The sequence below is a fragment of the Gallus gallus genome, chromosome 14 (genome assembly GCF_016699485.2).
Source record: "Gallus gallus isolate bGalGal1 chromosome 14, bGalGal1.mat.broiler.GRCg7b, whole genome shotgun sequence".
NCBI classification, from domain to species: Eukaryota; Metazoa; Chordata; class Aves; order Galliformes; family Phasianidae; genus Gallus; species Gallus gallus.
The window spans coordinates 3,049,230-3,062,798 of record NC_052545.1 but is presented as its reverse complement, the minus strand read 5'-3'; the positions used below and the strand labels follow the sequence as shown (position 1 = coordinate 3,062,798).

The window sequence follows — 13,569 nt, the reverse complement described above, 5'->3', positions numbered from 1 at the left end:
GTGCAATATCCTACACTTTATCTTCAAAGTTCATATTTGCAGGGAAACTTTTTAACAGACATGTAAAGATGGATACTGGAGATGCTTATTAAGAACAGTTTTCTTTTACCAGAGCAAATACTTTTTTAAAAACCATCCTCAAAATACACAAAAGCAAAATGCTTCAGTAAGTGTTCATATTATTATAGTGTTACTCCCCTGTATTAGTGGGTATGGCCTTAATATAAGGGCAATGCCTTTGTGGTTGGATCAAGGAGTAGCAATATGGATTGTTCCAGGCTAATACATCAGCTTTATTTGTCTAGGAAATTGATTATCTTGTCAAGCAAAGTGCTGTAGATCTTACATAATTGAACTTCACTGTAACATTTGATCAAGAGAGCCATTTGGGAAAGTACAAACCAAGCAGGAGAGGTTGAAAATGGCTAGAGAACTATAGGATGTGTAAAGAATTGTTTAAGCAATAGTAGATGAAGTATTGTTGAAAGAAAAATACATGGATGAGCAGAAGTCCTTAAAGATTAGCCTTAGGATCCTCTTTAATATTTCTACATATGATTTTTGTTGCAGAAAAATTGGTGTGCTTGTAGTGGAAATGCTGAGTTAGGGCCTGAACCACTGATTGAGCGCCTGGTGGGAAGGCAGGGTCAGCCCAGAGGGGCTCAGGTGCATGCAGTGCAATCACTGAGTGACCAGAAGGGTAGAACCAGGATCCACTCCTTCCCAGCCCTCATCTAAGGGCTGGCAGTAGAGGTGAGGGCATCTCTTGCTGGGGATCCCTGTGTGTGTAAGGCCTTCTGAAGGTAAGCAGCTTCTTTCCTTTATTTCTGTGCCTGCGGCTGTTGCATCTGGGCAAACCCTCACTTGCTGCAGCCTGGGACCTTGCTGCTCTGCTGTCATTGCTGTGCTTTCCTTTGTGTTACAGTGCTAAAGTGCCAAATTTGGAGGATCCATTAAAATGCAGAAGTTGGGCAGGCAGAACTGACTGACAGGAGTGGAAGTGAGGCGGAAGAAGGGAGGGCAGTCAGTACCAGTGAGGAGAATAAAAACATCTATGCTATAGGCTAACACTGGTATTTAAATCAAATCTCTGAAGCCACACCACAAATACAGCTGGAAGGAGGTTCTAATCTGTGGGAAGGCAGCTGCCAGTGGGGTCAGAAGTACACAAATAGCTGCTGAGCTGCAGCTCCACAAGGTTATGAAAGATGGCCAGATAGTAGCAAGAGATTGGACAGAGCCTAATCTAGGGGGGTTCTTAATCCCATTTCCATATGGATGCATATTTTCCTAACTGTTAGCAAGGGAATGAATTTAAAGAGTATAAAAGGAAACTTCTTTTTAGTTTGGAGCTGCTGGGGTTAAGATCAGATTTTTTTTTTTTTGAGAACTGGAAATGGGAAAAGGCGTTTTTAGTGAGTGTGTGTAGACCATGTTGATCTTTCTGCCTCTACGTTGTGTATAACAACTCACAACATAGATGTGGGCAGGAGTCTGAACAATGAGGGCTGCTGACCTTTGCTCTTGTTGAGAGATAGACAGTATGCTAGAAGGAATGTGCTGAACTATTAAAAAGGCTTTACCTACTGCTGTGGGTAAGATATGATCCACATCATCAGACACGCTTTTCTGAGCCTATTTGGTGCAAGTTTCTTTGATAGTGTTTTGAAAAAGCTTTGTTTCTGGGTAGAACTTTCCCTCACCAACACCTGGAGCGGGGATTTTGCTGGTAGCTGGGATGGCACTGCCTGAATCGTTTGTCTTTGGTTTGACATCGGGGCAGGGCAGAGTTCTGTACTGGATCAGCTCGGTAATTTCTCATTTTCTGTTTTAATTGTAGCTCGCAGAGCAGCATCAGGATGGGGTGGGAGGAAAATGGAAGTGTACGAGTATTAAGCTTTCAGTTTTTCAGCATCGTTAAAATGCTGCTAGCTCTGACAAGCTAGATTAAATGCCTTGTAATGTGACTGTGTAAGCCTTGTCCTTAAGCTTCAGTCTTTCCTCCTTTGGGACCCTTTTGCTGCTGAATATTTGTGATCAAAGCGAGTCTTTACCTGGGCTATGTTTTCTTTCCTCACAAGCTATGCTATTAAAAAGCATGCTTGTAAACATATATGTGGCTGCATTGTTTGGAGAGGGGGTAAAAAAATCAGTGTGACTTCTAGGAGCAAAAACACTGCATGTTTTGAAACACTTCTTAGGGTGCAGGCAATTCTGAGGCAATGGAATCCTGTCCTAAATAGGCAGGCCCAGGCTAACAAGTGAGGCACAAAGCAGAAGGGTGAGGTTAGCTGTCTTCCATCAGCCTGGGTTGTGGTTCAGTAGGAGGGATTCTCCTTGGGGTCCTCACCTGTTGTTTGTTTTTAAAGTAAGAACTCTTGCAGGTGGGAGATACTATGTATTATGTGCACAGAATAAATAGAGACATGCTTTGCTTTGATACTGTTTCAGTTCCTGTTTCTTTAGAGCTTGACTTATTATGTAACAAAGTTGTGAAGTATCACACAGAGGTATAGAGGTGAAAGTGCGTGGAATCTTAGTTTTCTCCCTGCCACTGTAATGCAGGCAGTGCACTGATGAAGCTTAATTTTGCAAGTTTTTATATCTTCTTTATTGCCTCAGGGCTGCTGGTGCTCTGAAATGTGCTCTGCGTGTGTTTTGCTCTTCACCAAGCAACATTTCTCCTGATGAAGTGATGTCTGCACAGAGTGGCATTCATGGGAGGGAGTGATATGGTTTGGAGTAGTGTTGGGAGCCTCTGTGCAGTGAAGCAGCGTTTGACTTTTGCTGCCTTTTGCTATCGATGGAGTTAAGATCTGTCAGTCTGACCTTTCCAAGTAGGTGCAGTTGCAGCTTTTCTAGGAATGCATTTACTTGAGATATGGAGCATCTCTTCTCTGCTTTTCTAGTACCACTCTGACCATCCTTATGCGCTCCCTTTCTGTATGTCTTTCCTCAACAATCTTATCAGTAAAATAAACAATTGCTGTGCTCATTTGTTGGGGAGAGATGTGCAACTACTGCAAGAACCATTTCCTAGCGCGTTCCTGCTGGAATTGCTTTTGATTTCTTGTTACTTGCTTAAGCTGTCTCCCAGGGGTTCTCTGATAGGAATAGCATATTGGTTTCTGTGAAAGGAAGATGCATTTATTGGATAGGAGGACATGGGAAAACCCAAAAACTCTGAAGTTACGCCTTGCTGACAAAGTTCACTTTTCTTCTGCTACAGTGAAAACAATTGTTCTCATGTTGTGATGCCCAAGATGTTCAGTGAGGGCTTGATATCCTTCTCACTTCTCTAAGGATGGCAGGAATTGTTATCTGCCTCTGAGAATGTGTTCAATGTAACTCAAGAAATCAGCTGTTCATCAGTTACCTTGGGCAGGTGTTGGTGCTACTTTGCAGCTCTGTTACTAGCTGAGCTCAGAAGATGATGCTTCAACCTAGTTATGATTTCTTTAAACTTGGTTTTACCAATATGTTTGCAAATAACATTTGTCTATATGCTTTTGGTATTCCCAGAGTTAAAAGCTCTGTGGCTTCAGGTGGTTTTCTGCAAATTCATCAGCCAAGGATGATGGCATCAAGCCTGCTTTGTGACAAGCCTTTCATTTAGGTCTGATGGCTTCCAGTGCGACTTTGCCAAAGACATCATCTGCCTTCTGGAGAGCTGGCCCACTTGTCAAGGTGACAGAGCACCTATCAGCTTGCCTGCCTGCCTGCCAGGAGTTGGCAGGGAGAGAGAGATGCAATGGGTTCTTCATAATAACTGATATATTTGGATATTTGGAAGGCTGGTAGAGAGGAAGAGTGAAAAAGTACTCTGAAATATATATTTTTTCCAGTTGGGTAGACATAGGTCTCTGCGAATGTGTGTACTTCTGTCTGTAAGGCTTGTTATAGCTGCTAAAGATAAACATGCTGTTTCTCAAATTCAGTCTTTTGATTGTAGTTAGGTGCTTCAAATAGTTTCTTTTTATCCTTGTAAAATGCTTGTTTCCTGTATCCTGTACTGTTCTGTTTAACCACAGGATGTCTATGTGAGTATAATTTGTAGGCTACTGATTAAACCTGTAACTTTCATAGAATCTCATGGAATGGCTTAGGTTGGAAGGGACCTTGAAGATCATCTTGTTCCAATCCCCTACCATGAGCAGCATTGCCAACCTCTAGATCAGGCCGCCCAGTTTCCCACCCAACCTGACCTTGTGTCTCTCCAGGGATGGGACACCCACAGCCTCTCTGGTCAATCTGTTCCAGCACATCAGCACCCTCTAAGTTAAAAAAAATGTCTTCCTACCATCTAACTGAAACCTATCTTCTTTTGGTTTAAGGCCACTCCCACTTGTTCTGTTACTATCCAATGGTGTGAAAAGTTGGTCCCCCTGCTGTTTGTAAGCTCCTTTCAAGTACTGGATGGCTGCAGTGAGGTCTTCGCAGAGCTCTGCATCTCCTGCACTGAGGAGGCCTGGAGGTAGTAGTCCAGATGGGTCCCACAAGGGCAGAGTAGGGAGAGGCTATCACTTTCCTCTCATAGCTGGCCACCCCTCTTCTGATGCAGCCTGAAGTCAGCTCTTTCTGGTTTGTTTTCATGATATGTGTTGGTTAAGCATCTGTCAGAGGTGACTTTCCTGGACAGTCTGTGCTGTGTGGTGTTAGTAGTTAAATGTCAGACAAATCTGATAATATCAGTGTTCAAAGATTTGCATTTCTGTGCCTGAGATTGCTGATGTCTTTGACATAATCATCGATGTTTTCTGAGGTGCTGGTTAAGCTGATTCTTAACAGTATATATGAAAATCCTGCATGGAGTTGGAGGACCTGACTGTGCAAACAAAGGAAGGCAGAGCTGAGGTCACTTGTGATCTTCATCTTCATCAGCCTGACTTTGGGGTGTTTACCTACACACAGTTGATATTTTTCTCAAGTTATTTTGTCCATATTTGCATAACCCCGTGCATTTGTGCTGCTTCACAAGGAAGAGTAAGACAAATTCCCTATGCTAAAGTGCTCTTCCAAAAAAGATTGAGGGAAAAGGGCAAGGTGAGGGAGCTAGGAAGTGATCATCAGTGCCAAGAGCAAGGTAAAGATGAATAGGTGTGAGTACTGAGGTCAAGGAGGTGCTTTGTGCTTTGGAAGTTGGCAGTGTAGCTGGGGAAGAAGCAGCATGAAGGAGACATGAAGATGTACAGGGGCTGGGAAATGTTTATTTGGTCCTCTGGAACTGATGCATGAGAGGGACAGTTACTGAAGTTTTAAAACCCTTCTCCACCTGTGGGTGTTGCAGGGGAGGGTGAGATGCTCCTAGTGTGAAGCTGGAAATCAGATCTAAACTATGGGATATGAAATTATATGTGACGAGATCCTTGCTGACCACCTTGACTGAGGGATTTCACAGTTCAAGGAGCTGTCTCTTGCTTTTCTTTCTTAATGACTGGAAATCACTACGCCTGTATATGTGGTCTCCTGCATTTTCCATCCTTCCTGTGCTGGGTGAGAGGCTTAAGAGCTGTAGCTGAAATGAGAAGGAAATAACTAACATCTTCCCCACAAACTGCTGTGTTGTTGGAGGCAGCTGGAGGGCCCAGCTTGTCCTGCTACTGTGGAGGAGCTGCAGTTCCCTTCTGCCTGAACAGTGAGCATTGTATCTCATTGTACAGTAATGAACTGCTTTTGTTTCCTTCAGGAATGTGCTCCGCTGTCTGGAGCGTTTCCATTTACAGACAACCCTTGCCAAATTAATTTTATTTAATTATCTCCCAGAGCTAAGCTTGAATACATTTTGTGTTAAATTCACCGTTTCTCCCTCTTCTGAACGGAATGGACTTAATATCCTTGTTAAAATCTGATTAAAACTAAAATTGAGTTTTTTGAAGTCTGATTAGCCCATGAAATGGAATTTTTAAACCTAATTATGAATGGATTTGCATACATTTTTAGTGCCATTGAAAAGAAAGTTGAAATATATTTATTAATGGAATCCTCTTCTACTGTCTCTTTGGGCTGTGACGGCTGCAGGAGGGTGAGAGAGGAGGAGGGAAGGTGGGAGCAAAACCCCTTCCTCTTGTGAAACGTGCCCTCTCCCCCTCAAATTCATTCTGGAGGTGGTTTGACTCTGTCTCATTTCTATTCCTCTCTGCTATGCAGCCCAATTTAGGTAACTGGCCTTTCAGAGGTAACTGCACGGTTGAACTGCTTTCATGTATTTAAAGCCTGTGTGTTTTCTGAGAGGAGTATGGCTGGGACAGCACCGTTTGTTTCAACTGTTATGCTCTTCCCCTTCTTTTCTGAAGTACCTGATACAAAATCAATAGGCAGCTCTCCTCTCTCCTTTCTTAGAAACTGTTTGAATGTTTTAATCCTGATTTTAAAAAGCAGTCAGACTGTATGTGCTCCTGGGATTTGGGATTGTTTATGTACTTCCCTGGGTTTGAAGCAAAGGTTTCTTTGTAGGATATATGCATCTCTCACTGCAGTAATTGTGCCCATTCCCTCAGGATTGTATGTGGTTCTATATGGGAGAAGGAATGCCAGCAGAGAATGTATGAGCCTGTCAGAGCTCAGCTTTTGGAAGGAGGTGAAACGAGAAGCAAAATGCTCATGCAGAGTGGGGCTGGTTTTGTGGGAGGCTCATGCTGGTTGAGAAGATCATCAACTTACAGGAAAGGTGGAACTTGGGGGGGAGGAGGGGGAAATAGCTTTTTTTAATTCAGTCATGATCACTTATCTTCTTTCTTGGGGTCATAAAGAGCTCTTTGCACTGCGGCAGTTACAAAATCTTAATATCTTCTTTCTGTCATTCTGTCATGTGTTGTCTGCAGGGTTTTTCTTCCTGGCAAAAGTAATGGTAAATCTGGTAGAAAATGGTGTGGCAGCTCTAGAAACTCTGGATTCCTTGCATAACTCTGGAAATGCTTTACCATGGGGCTGACTGTTCTGTAAGCATTTGCAAAGTTACTTCTGAGCAGAGGGACTTTATTTCCATATGCCTTTGTTTTCATTTTAATCCTGTGTTTGCAGAGGTTGAGTATGAAACTTAGTGGAGGTTTTGAGCTCTGTAAGAAAAGCTGGATTCTGGCACTGCTTTTGAGATGCTTCTGAAGTGGGGAGATCCGTGCAGGCAGCTGTGGCTCACCATAGGAAGGAGGATTGAGCTGTGGATGGAGAATGCTTTCAGCTGGCACAGGCTCAAGGTGTAAGCCAAAGTTGTTAAAGGACATTAAAAATTTTCTCAGTGATGTAGCAGGAAAACTTCAGAATTCAGCCAAGCTTAGGGAGAAAGAGGTTAACTGTGGCATTACCTTGCTTTGTGGCTTAATGGCTGCTGTTTTTGTTTGTTTGTTCTAAGTATGCAGTCACAGAATGGCTTAGGTTGGAAGGACTTTAAAGATCATTGAGTTCCAACCCTCTAATGTGGACTGGTTGCACACCTCCAGGGATAGGGCATCCACAACTTCTCTGGGCGACCCGTAGATTTCTGTAACTTGTATAAATGGGAGATCTGTTTATACTCATTGGAAGTGCTTTCTGTCTTCCCAAACAAGCTCAAGAAGAATTAGAGGAATTAAGGATATTACATAGATGTTTTCTGCAAGCATGGAGCTGTTAGAACTGCAGTCATGCCAGCGAGGGGCAGAGCCTGGGAGCTGCTGATCCTGGAGGAGAGAGGTCTTGAGTGGTGTAAACACTGAGAATACTTCCAGACCAGTGGTTCTTAATCCCTCATTGCTATCTGGTTGGTTCTGCAAAGCCAATTTAACAAAAAGTAATTGGCTATGGTTGTCTTGTATGTCCTACTGCACAGTGTGATGAAATGAGATCTTGAAGATGAGTGTAGATGCAAGGGAGGATGTAGAAGTGGTGGGAAGTAGGAATGTTAGATTGTTTCTCTTTATGGAGAGAGCAGGTAGCTCTCTTCTGTAAGTGCATTTCATATTTTAGTAACTGATGTTTAATTTCATTAGTGCCTCCCCTTGTAGCTGCAGGCATTACAAGTGATTAAAACTTTACTGCTGTCATAAACCAAGATGATGTCGAGCTGCCTGCGACACCAGCCCAGCTCTTATCTTAGTCCCAGCCACGGGAGCCTGTGGCAAGGGCATAGGGAGACTGTAATAGATTTTGGCTGCCCTGTGCTTGGTGCGGGCAGCTGAGCTGAAGTACTGGTTTGCTGTGAGTGAGCTGACAGAGAAAACAGTAATTGCTGAAATGCCTCTGTTTACATCTTTAATGTGTTACACTACAGCAGTTCCACTTTCTGTGAACGTGTCTTTAAGTCTGCTTCTATTTCCTTCTGACGTGAATTATTCGTTATTTATGGATGATGGTGATTGGGTTCTGGCTTTCACAAGCAGGTTTATTATATCCACTTAGCTTTGGCATGCTTGAAGATTCAGTTATTTTCCCAGCATTTCTTCTTACGGTTATCATTCATGGTGCTAAACCTTTCAGAGTATGTAATTCAACTCTGTTTTTGGGAATGAGGGGCTTGAGTGGGAAGGCAGTTGGTTTTGTGGGTGGGAAGCATAGTAAGGGCTCTTGCTTAAATCAGTGCTTATTTCCAAGGCTGAGGGCATGTGTTTTAATATCATTGTGCGTCAAAGGACTTGGATGAGAAGTGCTTTATATGTGCAGCTTGGGAGAGTTGGATGTTGAGGAAAGAGTTTGAGAAGAGGTGGGATTGGTGTGCTCTGCCCTCCCGAGAGAGAAGGGCTGATGAGACTGATTTGTAAACTGCAGTGGGATTTTGTGCCATCTCTCTTTGGCTCTAACACTGTTACAACAATGTCACTTTGAGTTATTCTTTTGTTTTAATGACTCATGGAATCTGGTTGTAGTGGGACCACGGTGTTTCATTTTTGGTGTGTCTCTTGTCTGTTAGTACTTGTGTAGAGCTGGTGCGTTGATGGGCTTCCATGAAACTTTTTGTCTGAAATGTTGTTTGTCCTTCACTTTGAATGTTAAATTTTACAGGAAAAAAAAATTCTTCATTTGTTTAAAGTTGGGAAAGCTTTTTTTTTTAGCAAAACAGTTCAAAGAGCGCATCTCGCTAATCAGAGGAATATTTGTGTCCCTGGGGTGGTCACACTGTTCTAATTGGAACTTGAGCTTCTTTGAAGTCCTCTTTAATCCTCCCTGAGCTGGGGGAAGGGTTTGAAGGCAGCACTGTTAATCTGAAATTTCTTCATTTTATTTACATGTGTCTGGGGACCTGTGCAATTCATTTTCCTGAGCTTAAGCTTGCATGCCAGTTCTCATGGACAGCTGGGTGAGGATTGTGCTGCATTAAGGGAGGAGGCCAGAGGTTGGTGGTAGGGCTTGCAGCAACCTACTTGAGAGGTTGCTGACACTGGTACCTGAGCAATGGGCTCTGAAGGGTAAAAGCTTGGAGGCAACTATTGGGAAGTGATGCAGTAGTTGAACATAGGGTTAGACTCAGCAAAAAGCTTGGATTTAAGCTTATGTCTCAGGATTAATTTATTAATATTGCACTCATCAAAATAGCATTGCACACTGATCCTGAACCACTTAAAGCTTTGGTTTCTTAAATTGCTTAAGGATACAACTCTTGTAGCTGATAACTTTTAATGTCCTTTAAATGAACTTGGGATTAAAAATTCCTATACTGGAGCTGAATTAGAGAGATTTTTTTTTTTCAGTGTCCTGAGTCAGATCAGCTTAAACTTTGTATCTCCAGCTCCAGAATTTTAGGTTTTTCTTTGGTCTGTTTTAGAGAGTAGAAATCTACTCTTATCCCTAAGTAAATTATGCACATGACATATCTACCCTGAATGGAGCCTCAGTGGTAGCTGATGCCCTTTGGGCTGTCTTAATACAAATTACTTGCTGCTGCTGACAGTGCAAGTGCCTGCCTTAGGCATTTTCTACTTCATTTGTCCCACTATTGTTTTCTTTTTTCCATGATAAATATAATAATTTATCAACTTTCTGTTCTTCAGTAACATTTTTTTTTAGCATCCCATCCTTGCTGAAACCAGGCTGTTTCACTTTGTGCTCCTGTTAGCGGTGAGATGTCTGCTGTGAAAAGCTTTGAAATAATCCTTGATTGAGGTTTGGGTAGTTTTTAATTAATCAAAGCAACAGACTTAACCTCAATTTTCTGTTTAAAAGAACAATGCTCCAGCTGAACATCTTATCAGCATGCTCTTCGTTCTTTCTAAAACTGTTACCATAACTTCACCTGTGACTAATGTTATTGGATTATACTCCGAAAAAATAGTTAAAGTAACTTTTATTGTAGCTCAGAGTTGCAATTTAAAGTGCCCATTCCTGTGTGATATGGAAGTGGTGTGTGATTGTAATCGGATATAAATAAAAATAAAGCATGAGATGTCAAATCCCACTTTATCTTAAATGCAGCTGAAAGCATGGCCTAGACGCTTGTAAGGACTTGAAGGTAGGCAATAACAGTATTTACTTTTGCTCTGTATGAGGGATTTTGTGCTCCTGCTGGCAAATATTTGCAGTGATAAGAGTCTGGGAAAGCATTATGATCAGAGAAGATGCTGAAAACAATACAGGAACTTAGATAAATCAGTATCCTGCCAGAGTTATCTCAGAGAAACGTCAGAAGAACAAGACCATCAATTCAGTGAACTCTGTTACAATAGTTAAATAAATGCTGGTTGTCATACCCAGTCCTAGTGGCAGTATTTAACTTTTGCTATCAGAGAGGAGCCCTGGTTATCTTTAAAAATGATGTCTTTGTTTGTAATTTTTGTATGTGTGGAAGTGAAGCCAGAAGGGTGTGTTTGATGCATGTTTCTTCTTTCCTCCTTGAAAAGAAGCCGATGTTTGTTGATTTCTTGCTACTCCAAGTATCTGCAAATGTCTTTGAAATAATATCACATAGTAGAACTAGCAGAGGTTCAATAAAATAGTGATCATTTCTAATGTAATCAGTTTATTTCCATTCCTACTTAATTTGAATGCTGTCACGTTTTCTAGCAGAGATTCTTCCATTGGAACCAGCCATCCCAGCCGGCCTTCAGCTTTGTGGGGTGCAAGTTCCTGAACCAGCTCTTATCTATTGACTCGATGTTTAGAAAGAGACTTCTGTCTGGTTGCTTGAGAATTTTATTTATTCCTTTAATTTTGGCTTTTAGGGTACCTCCTCAGCCTCATGTAATGCCAGTGGTTGGCCTGGAATCTTCTTGAGGGTTTGTAATGAGCCTCAGTTAAATGTTCTCTCTGAAATACACCGCATCTTTCTATTCAGAGCTCCTTCCCAATGAGCCTATCATTGTGTTTCAGTCTCCAATTTCAGATACTTATTTCTTATGGCTGTTTACAGTTATTCAAATACCTTACAAATCCTAGGATACTCATGATAAGAATCAGATATTCTGTTCTGGTTCTTTGGATTAGCTTGACATTATCCCCCCCCTTGTGAAGCTGTATTTTTTTTCCCCCCAACAAATGGTTCCTACTATCCTGTGTTGCTCCAACTCTGCTGATGAATGGAAGCTATAGGAAAAAACTACCTTGGATATGGCTTCATGAAACAAGCTGCTTTGTATATTTCCTCACATTGTTTTTCAGCTATTTTTTTCTCAAATTGAGTTTGTGAAGGATAAAAGATGTATTGTGGCTTTTGCTGCTATAGTAAAAGAAAATGTTACATGATTAACTATGTTTACAGATTGGGTTTGAAATCTTAGGGACAACAGGTACAAAACTACACACAGCAAAAATTACCTTTCGGCATCACCATTAATATGTAATTACATTCAATAAGTTAAATTGCAAATTGAGGAAAAATCTGATTGTAAAGATTGTGCTGATGGCTGCCCCAGTGTGTGAGCAGCAGCAGCCACTTTCAAAATGATTATCAAGGATTTTCAACTTGGCTACTACTGCACTATTGCTTGTATGTACCTAAAATGTGCTTTAGAAGTTTAATGTTTTTACTCTTTGATTTCTAATTTGTATTCCTTTTTTTTGGGGGGGGAGGGGGGGGGAGGAGTGGAGCAAAAAACTGTTATTCATAGAAGTCAGCTTAGTCTTGAGTAGTACAAAGCTGTGATTGATTTGGAATTTCAAACTGGTTGTGAATGAATCCATGAAAATGTAAGGATCACCCTCAGTAACACAGGGTGCTGCTTTTTGGTTTATAAGAGATTGTGTAGTGATAAGATGTGATCAAACATAGAGAAGAGTGAGGCGGAACGCACAGTACTGCACAGTGCTGTCTGACTCGGAGAAGAGCAGTGCTGCTGTTCGGGGAATTTGCTGTTGATGGAGGGATTTTTCTCTCCTCTTACCAAACAATACTTTGAAAGAACTTCAAAGGCAGTGGCTTGTGTGGATTAGTAAGTACAATAGGCCTGTTATGGCTCCTTGATAACCAACAAAAGGAAGAAGGGAAGACCTTAAGAACTGTTTATTTTTTATACTAGAAAAACATAGGATACAGAATATTTAATAGCTTTACAGATATGCTCCGTGTTTCTTGAATTATATATTAAATGGCTTATTCTTGGCTTTATAAACAGTTTCATTTTATGCAACTGTGTTAAAGACTAATTAAAATTCTTCTGTGTTGCGGCGTGATTGAAATGTGGACTGTTGTCCCTTTTTCCTCCTTTGGGATAAGACATAGCAGTGCATGCTGCAAGGAGGAATTGATTTCATCTCCGTCATAATACCAGAGAGATTGTTTTTATCCTCCTTTTTTGTTTTGACTCAGGAGAGTTGAGAGCAGGCCATGACAAAATAGGCTTTGATTGGTTTGTAAATGTCAAGCATAAGTAAGAGCTTTAGAATCTATAGTTTTTATTCATTACTTATTCTACAAATCATTAGCTTCTGTGCAAAACCCTGAAGAGTGACAGCTGAATCAAGTGGAGAGCAAAACATGTTTTGTTCCAGTCATAGCAAGTGGTCAGCTTCATGCCATAAGGTGAAACAGCAGAGCAATTACAGGGCATCCCTGTGGTTTAGCACCACTGCAAATAGAGCTTGGGTGAGGATCTGCTTGTCATTAGTAAGAGCTCCGTGTCGTTTGTTTATCTCGTTAACAGTGTCTTCCTCATTAATCTTTTCCATTTAAAGCATAGGCTAGTTTTGGTTCTTAATGAAGGCCGATGTTAGCAGATTTCTTTGAAAGAATTCAACCCCCCAAAGAAACCAAAGCAGTGCTGTGGTGCTGATCTCCTGTGGCAGAGGCAGCCTGGGCTTCTCACCAGTGTCTGGGGCCAGGTTACAGTTATGTCTCACACGTGAGCCCCCCCAGCACTTTGCCCACATGGCTGATGGTGCCTGACTCAGGCTGTATCACTGTAAGCTCAGTGACAGCTTGAGGATATATTTTGATGAGAAGAGAGCTGAGCTGGTTAACAGCTCTGTGTTGAAAGGTGTAATTTCAGCAAGCTGATTCAGAACTTCAGTGGCAGAAAATGTACTGAGCAAAACTAGTGACTCCTGCTGCAGTGGTGGCAGGCAATTAGACTTACCCTGCTGTGCTTCCCCAGTTTAAACCAGAGAACAGAAGCCTGGAAGACTACAGTGATGATTTGGGTGAGCTGGATCCCATTTCGAAAGATGGCT

The 13,569-nt window shown here is 41.7% G+C and overlaps 1 protein-coding gene across 5 annotated transcripts in view; it reads left to right on the top strand.

The window, feature by feature from the left end:
* MAD1L1 (MAD1 mitotic arrest deficient like 1) overlaps positions 1–13,569 on the top strand; it is a 320,017-nt gene that overhangs the window by 17,548 nt on the left and 288,900 nt on the right. Inside the window, exon 1 of one of the 5 annotated variants that reach the window (XM_046900995.1) lies at positions 762–1,810. The exons of the other annotated variants lie outside the window; for them this stretch is intronic. The gene's annotated coding sequence lies outside the window, so the exon portion shown is untranslated. Of the gene's footprint in view, positions 1–761; positions 1,811–13,569 lie in introns of those variants that run through there. 5 annotated transcript variants of the gene reach the window in all.